Below are 10879 nucleotides of genomic sequence, written 5' to 3'. Positions count from 1 at the left end.
CATAGGGCACAATGAGGGTTCAATATGAGATGCATTTTCCCAGAAATCCACATTAGAAATAGATTTAAACAGCTTAGCATTGCAGGATGATCAGAGAAAGCAGGAATGTCTTGATGAGTGGTAAACTGCACTTTGATATTATCCAGGTTTTGGAAAAGTAAGATTTCTCTTTTTTTTTTTCCTCAAGCATCAGTGTTGGAAATGTTATATTGTCGAGAGTCAACACAGAGGACAACTAATGTCATTCTTTTCATAGCTCTTTATGTCAAATGTGAGAGATCTCTGTTGTGCCACGGTTTGTAACACCGAGACCTCACTTTAACCTACAGAAGGCAAACGTACGACGCACGAGGAGGCAAATGAAGGACAGAAACCTACACAAGAAGGTGCCTAATGACGCGCTGTCGGCTTAAGTGGCGAAAGTGTTTCGGAACAGTTTTACCAGAGCACATGGGGAAGTTCAACATGGATACTTCACAGAAAACCCACGAGCGAAAGCAATCAGTGGTACTTCGCCTTCAGGACCCCAAAAGGATGACCATCTGACTGTCCGGTGCTGGCCGTGACCTTTCACCTCCCTCCTGGAGCGGTGAGAGCGATGGGGCAGTCCTGTGCTGGCTGGTTTAGGAATTCATGCAGTTCTTTGCAGCTGTGCTGGAGGTAAAGAGCCTTAATATTCTAACCTCCAGGCAAGGAGTAATTAGAGGACGCTTTCTGACACCAAAGAATGCATGTACTCCTCCCAAAGACCAATTGAAATAAATCAGCAGCAAGAATATCTCGTCTCATCTCATCTCGTCTCGTCTCATCTCATTTCATCTCATCTCATCTTCAGCCGCTTCTCCGGTGTCGGGTCGTGGTGGCAGCAAGCTAAATAGGGCACTCCAGACGTCCCTCTCCCCAGCAACGCCCTCCAGCTCCTCCTAGGGGATCCCAAGGCGTTCCCAGGCCAGACTGAACATGTAGTCCCTCCAGCAAGTTCTGGGTGTACCCCGGGGTCTCCTCCCAGTTGGCCGTGCCCGGTAAACCTCCAAAGGAAGGCCCCCAGGAGGCATCCTGATCAGATGCCTGAACCGCCTCAACTGGCTCCTTTCGATGCGAAGGAGCAGCGGCTCTACTACGAGCTCCCTCTGGGTGTCCAAGCTCCGAGCAAGAATGTCAGTCGCCTTTATTTTTAGTTTTTACATTTTTTATTTGGAATCACATATTTTTTTTTGTTGTTATTAATTGATATTTTTCTGGACAGATCAACAATTGCATCCACAAACACAATGCATCATAACACAAGTATCCAACAAACTCAACTGTCCTCTTTTCCTGTTTTTAAACAACATACACCCAAAAAAACCCCAAAGTAAACATACACAAATTTAAAAAAAAACAATTAGACAAGACACATAGCCATAGAGTCCATATGAATATTCATGCAGAGTAATCATCTATTTCAATGTCCACATTCCATTTCTGTGAAGAATAAGCCCCAGACCTCCTTAAACATGTTCTCTCTACCCGCCACTCTTATAAGTGATTCGTTCATATGTTGCCATCTGATACATTGTTTCCATCCATTCATTGTAGGTTGAAGGAGCAGAGGATTTCCAGGGTCTCAGATTGATTCTACAGCCAGGTATCTGAGCCGGCTGTACCCATAGCTTCATCCGATTAGACATTCTGACATTCTCTGGTAACAGTCCCAAAAGACACAGTGCTGGGGTTTTAATCAGCGATAACTTCAACATCCCGTTCAGAAAAACAACAATGTTGTCCCACATACATACTGTCTTCTCACAATAATACAGTAGATGTACTAAAGTCCCAGACTCCTTCCCACATCTCCAGCAAGCATCATTGTCCCTTAGTTTCAGTTTGGCCAGTTTACATGGGGTCCAGTAGCTTCTATTGATCACCTTATAATGAAGGAGTTGTGACTGTGCTTCACGTGAGCATTTATGCCACGATGCAACAATCTTCTCCCAGACCTCTGTCGAAATCTCCCCCCCAACATCCTTTTCCCAACACATTTTCAGACCCTCTCGTTGTGGCTTGTGTGCTTCCCTAATATGCACTATTTGGAATCACATATTAACAGCGTTTTTACATAATCATCTTTGGTTAGATACTTTTATAAAGTGATCCATCTTTTCTGCATTTTTTTTAACTTAGTTTTTATTTCAATTTCACAATTTATACAACCAAACTCACAATTTTTCCTGCTGTTTTTTTCCATTTCTTCAAGCTGTGCCTATATGGTTTACAGATAATTTAACAAAAGGGAATCAAAAAATAAAAGGAAAAGAAAAAACAAATAAATGAATAAAAAAAAACCCCAAAAAACCCTTTACTTCAGCTTGAAGTGTTAGTTGTAATGGCGGTATAAATTAAAGACATGAATAAATATATTTTAAAAAAGGAAAGGGGGTCGGGGTCAGGGAGGGGAGTTGTGTATGCATGTGTGTAGTGGTATGGCTGCGTGTATTTGCATAGACAGATAAGGTGAATTGAGAAGATAGAGACGCATGTATGATACAGAATGAGTACAAGGGTCTGGAGCACTTCACTGTCTCAGTATAGCCATGGCCTGGCTCCACCTTTTAATAAATATATCTTTCTGAAGTCTCAAAGAGGAGGTTATTTGTTCCATCTGATATATTTCCCATACTTTCTCAATCCATAAATTGTATGTTGGAGGGTCAGATTTTAACCACTTAACTGTGATGCATTTAATTGCTGCTGTTAGTAATATTTGCAAAAGGTATTTTTTACCTCTTCCATCAAGCCCTTCCGGCATTAATCCCAGTAACGCCATCTTTGGATCTTTTGTGAAGTTTTGGTGGAATACTTCTTTAAGTGCCTCAAACACCTCTTCCCAAAATGTTCTTAATTTAGGGCATGTCCAAAATATGTGGGTATGGTTGCCAATTTGTGTTCCATAATTTCTCCAGCATTTATTTGAGTGTGTTGGGCCCATTTTAGCCACTATTTCTGGTGTGTGAAAGAATCTCATAGTTACCCTCCATTTGAATTCCCACCATGTATTTGAATTGGTTACTAGATTTGCTTCAGTGCGTATTTCTTCCCACATGTCCTGTGGTATACCTGTATTCATTTCAGTTTCCCATCTTCCTTTTATCTGCAGGGTATTATTCATATTCAAGCCTAAAAATATTTGGTAAACATGACTTATGACTTTCTTATCCCCGATCCCTGTTTGTCATTTTATCAAGAACTCTTCAATTGGAGTGGGCACCAACACGCGATCCCACTCTTTATGTTTTGTTAAAAAGTCCCTTAATTGTAAATACCTGGAAAAACTCTGTTTTAGGAAGCATAAACTCCTCTCTCAGCTGTTCAGATGATTTAAGGATGCCATCCTTATGAAGTTGATGTAGATTAGTGAGACCATGTTCTGACCATTTTCTAAAACCTGCGTCTATATGGGAGGTACAAAATCCTTTATAAATCTGATACTAGTTAGTGCAGAAATTACTTTGAGCAATCCCTTTTCTGCATTTTACAGAGTAATTGTGGAACGCAAAAATAGAACATGGGGTGTTTTTCCATTTGAGATAAAAGAAAAGAAAGGGGAAAAAAGTACAAAAATCATACTTACATAAACAAATTTAGACAAAAGAAGGACGTTTTGGGGAAATAAACAATTTCCACTTCTCCTAAATTTTCTCAAATTTAGTTTCCTTAAGCCTCATGGAGAAGGGGATTCTTTCCATCACAAAAATATCATAAATTATATCACACCAGTCCTCTATAGATGACATCACACCAGTCCTCTATGGATGACATCACACCAGTCCTCTATAGATGACATCACACTAGTCCTCTATAGATGACATCACACCAGTCCTCTATGGATGACATCACACCAGTCCTCTATAGATGACATCACACCAGTCCTCTATGAGTGACATCACGCCAGTCCTCTATAGATGACATCACACCAGTCCTCTATGGATGACATCACACCAGTCCTCTATGGATGACATCACACCAGTCCTCTATAGATGACAAAAATCATACTTACATAAACAAATTTAGACAAAAGAAGGACATTTTGGGGAAATAAACAATTTCCACTTCTCCTAAATTCTCTCAAATTCAGTTTCCTTAAGCCTCATGGAGAAGGGGATTCTTTCCATCACAAAAATATCATAAATTATATCACACCAGTCCTCTATAGATGACATCACACCAGTCCTCTATGGATGACATCACACCAGTCCTCTATGGATGACATCACACCAGTCCTCTATAGATGACATCACACCAGTCCTCTATGGATGACATCACACCAGTCCTCTATGGATGACATCACACCAGTCCTCTATAGATGACATCACACCGGTCCTCTATGGATGACATCACACCAGTCCTCTATGGATGACATCACACCGGTCCTCTATGGATGACATCACACCGGTCCTCTATGGATGACATCACACCAGTCCTCTATGGATGACATCACACCAGTCCTCTATGGATGACATCACACCGGTCCTCTATGGATGACATCACACCAGTCCTCTATAGATGACATCACACCAGTCCTCTATGGATGACATCACACCAGTCCTCTATGGATGACATCACACCAGTCCTCTATAGACGGGGTGTCTGGCTTAAGCCATTTCTATGTAACTGCTTTTCTGGCAGCTGCATTCAATATTCCAAATAAGTAACTTGTATTAATGTTTGTGGATGTTGCATGTAATAGACCAAAGAGGGGTTCATCCCAATTAAAAGTATTTTTCGCCCCAAATATAGTCACTAATTCTATATAAATCTTACACCAAAAGGTATTTACTTTTGGGCAGGCCCAAAACAAGTGGTAGTGATTGGCTTCCTGGGAGCTACAGAGCCTGAGTGGTGAGATCCCAGATAGCAAAATTGCTGTGGCTCGGACCCGTCCCACACCTGACACTTCATCTGGCCCACATACCGCATGGAATGATGGCACTTGGGTGGTCTGCTCCTGTTTGCCAGATCTGGGCCAGAACCAAGCCATTGCAATGCCGCATGTGCCACATACTTGCCAAAGGTGGCCCATATTTGTTTTGTGATATTCGGGCCATATTCACCATTTACCACACGGGCCACATCAGGGTCACATCCAGATCACATGTTGCCAAAAAAGGCCCACATTTGACTTGGCATATTTGGGCCATATTATACATGTGGGCCACTTCAGGCTCACATCCATTTTGTCAGGACCAGAAGAAGGCCATCAGTGCCGCATCATTGCCTGAAGTGGCCCACGTCCGGATGCTGTCTGGGATGTCTGAACAGGTGTGAAAAAATATCTACCAAGACTCTTCCTGAGCTTGCTATCCCCCACTGAGATTTGCAATAGTTTGTCATCAATCCCGTTTAACTTGTCACGATAAGCCATTGTTAATACATTAACATATAATTGCCAATTCACCAATTTGTCAAAGTAGAACTGTCCAGCTTACAACAGATAACGCGTCGCTAGTGATCCATACGTGTGTGATGAATGATTTTTTTAATTTAATCACTGCAAATACATCCTTTTCTTTTATGTTTACGTTTGCATTTTACACACACATGCACACGCGCGCACAACGCTTTGGGCCTCATTCATCGATCGTTTGTAAGTGCAAATTTGTTCTTACACACCAATGGAAAATACAATCAGACATGTCTTCATATGTTACGTGAAAAAGTAGTCACAAATCACGTTTTCTATCCAGTTGAAATGACTTGATTCTGCACTTCCACACATGTTTTCCATGCTACATCCATGCCAGAGATTTTTACTGCCACATGGCTGCAAGCAGCAGCACAAAATCACAAAAATCAAATTAATGAAGATACACTGTGTGAGTGCCCTGTGCACTGCAGTCCTGTGATGGCCCGGCGGCCTGTCCAGGGTGTCTCCCCGCCTGCCTCCCAGTGACTGCTGGGATAGGCTCCAGCATCCCCACGACCCTGAGAGCAGGATAAGCGGTTTGGATAATGGATGGATGGATGGATGGATGGATGGGACACCCATGGAATCTTTTTTAGCTCTCAATATAGTCTGACAGTCAGAGGCAAAGCCTGATGATTTTAATTCCGTCCCCCCCAACATCTATTGTCTTCCTCCTGCAACGAACTTGGCTTTGTGGCACTTACTCGTGCTGTTTTCTCCAGCTGCAGCGGATTGTTTGACATCCACCCGTTATCTGAACCGCTTAGCCTGCTCTCAGGGTCGTGGGATGCTGGAGCCTATCCCAGCAGTCATTGGGCGGCAGGCGGGGAGACACCCTGGACAGGCCGCCAGGCCATCACAGGGAAACAGACTACTAAGCATACCTCTCTGAAAAATGAGAGACAAATAGGGACATTCTCATACTTGATTTAATAGATAACCCCCCCTCTCCCCAAACAAATTAATAACCATTTCTGGTAACACTTTAGTATGGGGAACGTAGTCACCATTAATTAGGTGCTTATTAGCATGCAAATTAGCAACATATTGGCTCTTAATTGGTCATTATTACGGACTCATTAATGCCTTATTCTGCATGGCCTTATTATACAACCAGTAAGCCATTAACTATGAGTTTTCCCTCTATGACCTCAGAAGTATTGCTTATTAGTAGTACCATCTCAATATGCTTTGCTTAGTCTGGCCTTTATAAGGTGGTAGTACCACAAGAAGAGTTGTTCTCCCTTACTAGCACTTAATGAATATGGTCTGTTCTTACATAACAACACACAAAACTACAAGTGTTCATAGTGTTACATTACTCTAAATTAAGTTTTTGTTACTTAGAATATGTTCCCCATACTAAAGTGACATCTTAGTCATTACTAATTCACTAGTAATTAAGTTTTTGTTACTTAGAATATGTTCCCCATACTAAAGTGACATCTTGATCATTACTAATTCACTAGTAATTAAGTTTTTGTTACTTAGAATATGTTCCCCATACTAAAGTGACATCTTGGTCATTACTAATTCACTAGTAATTAAGTTTTTTTTACTTAGAATATGTTCCCCATACTAAAGTGACATCTTGATCATTACTAATTCACTAGTAATTAAGTTTTTGTTACTTAGAATATGTTCCCAATACTAAAGTGACATCTTCATCATTACTAATTCACTAGTAATTAAGTTTTGTTACTTAGAATATGTTCCCCATACTAAAGTGACATCTTGATCGTTACTAATTCACTAGTAATTAAGTTTTTTTATGTTCCCCATACTAAAGTGACATCTTGATCATTACTAATTCACTAGTAATTAAGTTGTTGTTACTTAGAATATGTTCCCCATACTAAAGTGACATCTTGGTCATTACTAATTCACTAGTAATTAAGTTTTTTTTACTTAGAATATGTTCCCCATACTAAAGTGACATCTTGATCATTACTAATTCACTAGTAATTAAGTTTTTGTTACTTAGAATATGGTCCCCATACTAAAGTGACATCTTCATCATTACTAATTCACTAGTAATTAAGTTTTGTTACTTAGAATATGTTCCCCATACTAAAGTGATATCTTCATCATTACTAATTCACTAGTAATTAAGTTTTTTTATGTTCCCCATACTGAAGTGTTACCCAATTTCTTAATGTATTTCCTTTCCTAGGCCGTTTTATCACAGCATTCTTTGGCTCCAATGGTTCACTTTTTCAAGGTGGTAAAAACAGGCTTTGGAGGTTAAACTTTCTGCCTTTAAAATGGGACGAGTTAGACCACACTGTGGTCCGAGCTGCTCAGCTCTGCGTCAGAGACAAACACAAGCATCCCCAGCAGGCCCAGCAGGCCCAGCATCCCCAGCAGGCCCAGCATCCCTCCCAGTGTTTGCTTTGTTCTGGACTCGATTGTTTTTCTTTGTTTGTTTTTTTTTTCTTTTTTGAATGCGATGTCATATCATTTAGTGTCATACAAACAAAAACTTCACTGATCAAACGCAGTGACTGGATTTATGATTTATTCGCTATTGGCTCTTGTCGCCCCCTTGCGGTAAAAAAGAAAATTTTATTTGCAAAGGGGATTTAAAAAAAGGTGTGTGTGTGTGTGTGTGTGTGTGTGTGTGTGTGAAGGTTTGCGCATGCGCAGTGGTGGCTGATGCGCTAGAGACGCACTGTCCCTTCCACCTTCGGCCTCCATTTTTTTTTTCGGCCATCCATTTTTTTTTATATATGTATATTTTTATTGAACATTGTTCATATTCATGTACAGATTCTTGAAGAAAGTTCATTATAAAAGAAACATGGCAAATATACATTCCATCCAAAAATACTGTTCTTATCCATGCACGTTACAATACATAGATATATCCAAAGTGCCAAAGGGAACAGTATGTAAACATTTCTATACAGTATACCAGGAAGTACATAGAGGTTGAATGTCACATGACAAATATACGGTAATGTGTTATGAAAATAAGGGTACAAACAATAATAAATTAAATACATGACATACACTAATTGAAAATAATAAAACATAGTCCATCATACAAGGGGGAATTATTAAGGATATCAGTCTTCTGCTTCAGTGGGAAAATGTCTTAACACCTCATAAATCTTTAGAGCTTTTGTATCGCTCATTAGTTTTAAAGATTTCAAGTATAATCTAAATTCATTTAAAAAAACAACAAATTTGGGGGATGACTTAAAGTATCTATTTTTATGAATAAAGAATTTGGCTAAGCAGAGGATTACATTACAGCAGAGTTCATCGTTTTTGTTTTGCAAAATCCTACCAAATGTTATATTGTCTCTAGAAATCCGAGTTGGAAAGGACAAAATCCTTTGCTTTATCCATTTGTGAACGTCAAGCCAGAACACAAGTACCACACCACATGAGAAAAATACATGGTCCCTAGTTTCTATGTCATTTTCACCAAATGAACATATATTATCGTCAAAACCAAACCGTGATCTAAGTAGTTCTTTGGAGGGATATAATATGTTATTCATCATTTTGAAGTGTGTTTCCTTCGCTTTTGGGGGGGGGTAGGAAATGTTAGATACATTGTTCTCAATTTAATAATTGAATTTTTATCAAATTTGTGTAAAATGTCATTTTTGTTTGGTCTTTCAGGGAAATAAGTTTTCAGTGAGACAGTTTCTAATTATCACATTTTTTTGTCCAAGATTAAAAACCCTTGAACTGACAGTGGGGCTAATCGTGGCTGTATAGGTTGGTGAGGCATTATATTTGTTATCAGAGATACAAATATATATCTCTGAAAGTATTGTAGCGAATCCGGGGGGCAACCGCAGGAACTGCCGCGGCCGGGACGCGAACCCACACCGCCCGCACCGCGGGAGACGTCGCTAACCGCTCGACTAAAGGGTCAGGGGTCAGACCCCCCGCAGCCAGCGGGCAACCTGTCTACCTATCCATGCACGTTACAGTACGTTTTGTCTGGAATTGTTCCGGCCATCCGTCTTATGGCTACCGCCTCTGCGGAGGGCAGCGGGTGCGCGCATATTACGCACTACCGGTTCGGGGAGGAAGTGACGTAAAACAACACCCCAGGACACTGCCGAGGCCCCGTAGCTGGGACGAGTACACTTTAAATCGTTCCATGAGGAGGACCCATCGGAAGGCAAGGCTGGTGCCAGCAGCCGCGGTAGCGTATCTTAAACAACAGCAAATCTTACTTTATTCAGACACAAAGGCAGGTCCGTGTCAAAGACAACAACAAAGAAATACGACACAAGACAAGAACGCAAAAATATAGCTAAAAACAGCAGTTCACGAGTCCACCACGATTAAAAGCTATACAGACATTTGTTCCAGTGTGTCCAGAAACAAGAGGAGTACCTGGTGTCACTTTGTGTGGGCTCCGTTAACAGCATTACTGTAAACTACCAATAAGACACGTTAGCCCCTAGCTAGCTAACGGGTCTGACCCTTTAGCCGAGCGGTTAGTGACGTCGCCTTGTGGTGCAGTACATCTCCTATCGAATCCCGCACCGGGCAAGAAAATAACCGGTTATATTGGTGGGACCCGGAAGTGTGCAGATCCTCAGAAGTCTCTTCGGAGCGCGGGAAAACAAGCGCGAGGGCGCGCTTCCGGGGAGGGTGACGACTGTAAACTACTAATAAGACCCGTTAGCCCCCAGCTAGCTAACGGGTCTGACCCTTTAGCCGAGCGGTTAGTGACGTCGCCTTGTGGTGGTATCGAATCCCGCACCGGGCAAGAAAATAACCGGTTACATTATCATTACATTCTTAGAATCAATTAATCGACACATAAATTTGTACATAAAATTCCTCGACACAGCACGAAAAGTGGGAACATTACTAATCACAAACATATGACTTGCACTTGTCCACCTTGGAAACGTGAGCAAGAGTCTGAACGCATCATTATACGCTACCTGCAGCTCTTTAATTTTTGCTTTGCTATAATCGCACCACAAGTGGGCAGTATAGAGCGGAGTCCAGTAGGCCCTAAAAAGAACAGTTTTAACCTCATCTGTGCACATGAAATTGGCATGCCAGCATATTGGCTTGTGCATACAGTTTGCAACACTGGCGCTGCACATCATCGTCGTCACATAGATCATCCCTGATGATGTGACCCAGAGATCTCATTTCGTTCACCACATTTACTGCTCGGTCTGCCAAGAAGAATGAGGGAAAATGTTGCTTCTTATCCTCTTTGGTTTTAGCAGTCATGACAACACTCTTTTCAGAGTTAAATGTAATGTCATGCTGCACACCATAACTTGAGCAGACTCTGAGCAGTTGCTGTAAGCCAGCACTGTAAGGGGACCGTATGACTAAGTCATCAGTGTACATCTGAATGTTAATAAGACTATCCCCCACCATACAGCCAGTCTTACACTCTTAACTTTTTGGAAAGATCATCCATATACACACTGAAGAGAA

This window comes from Lampris incognitus, chromosome 11 (genome assembly GCF_029633865.1).
Source record: "Lampris incognitus isolate fLamInc1 chromosome 11, fLamInc1.hap2, whole genome shotgun sequence".
In the NCBI taxonomy this organism is placed as follows: domain Eukaryota; kingdom Metazoa; phylum Chordata; class Actinopteri; order Lampriformes; family Lampridae; genus Lampris; species Lampris incognitus.
Note: the sequence above shows the minus strand (reverse complement) of the source record.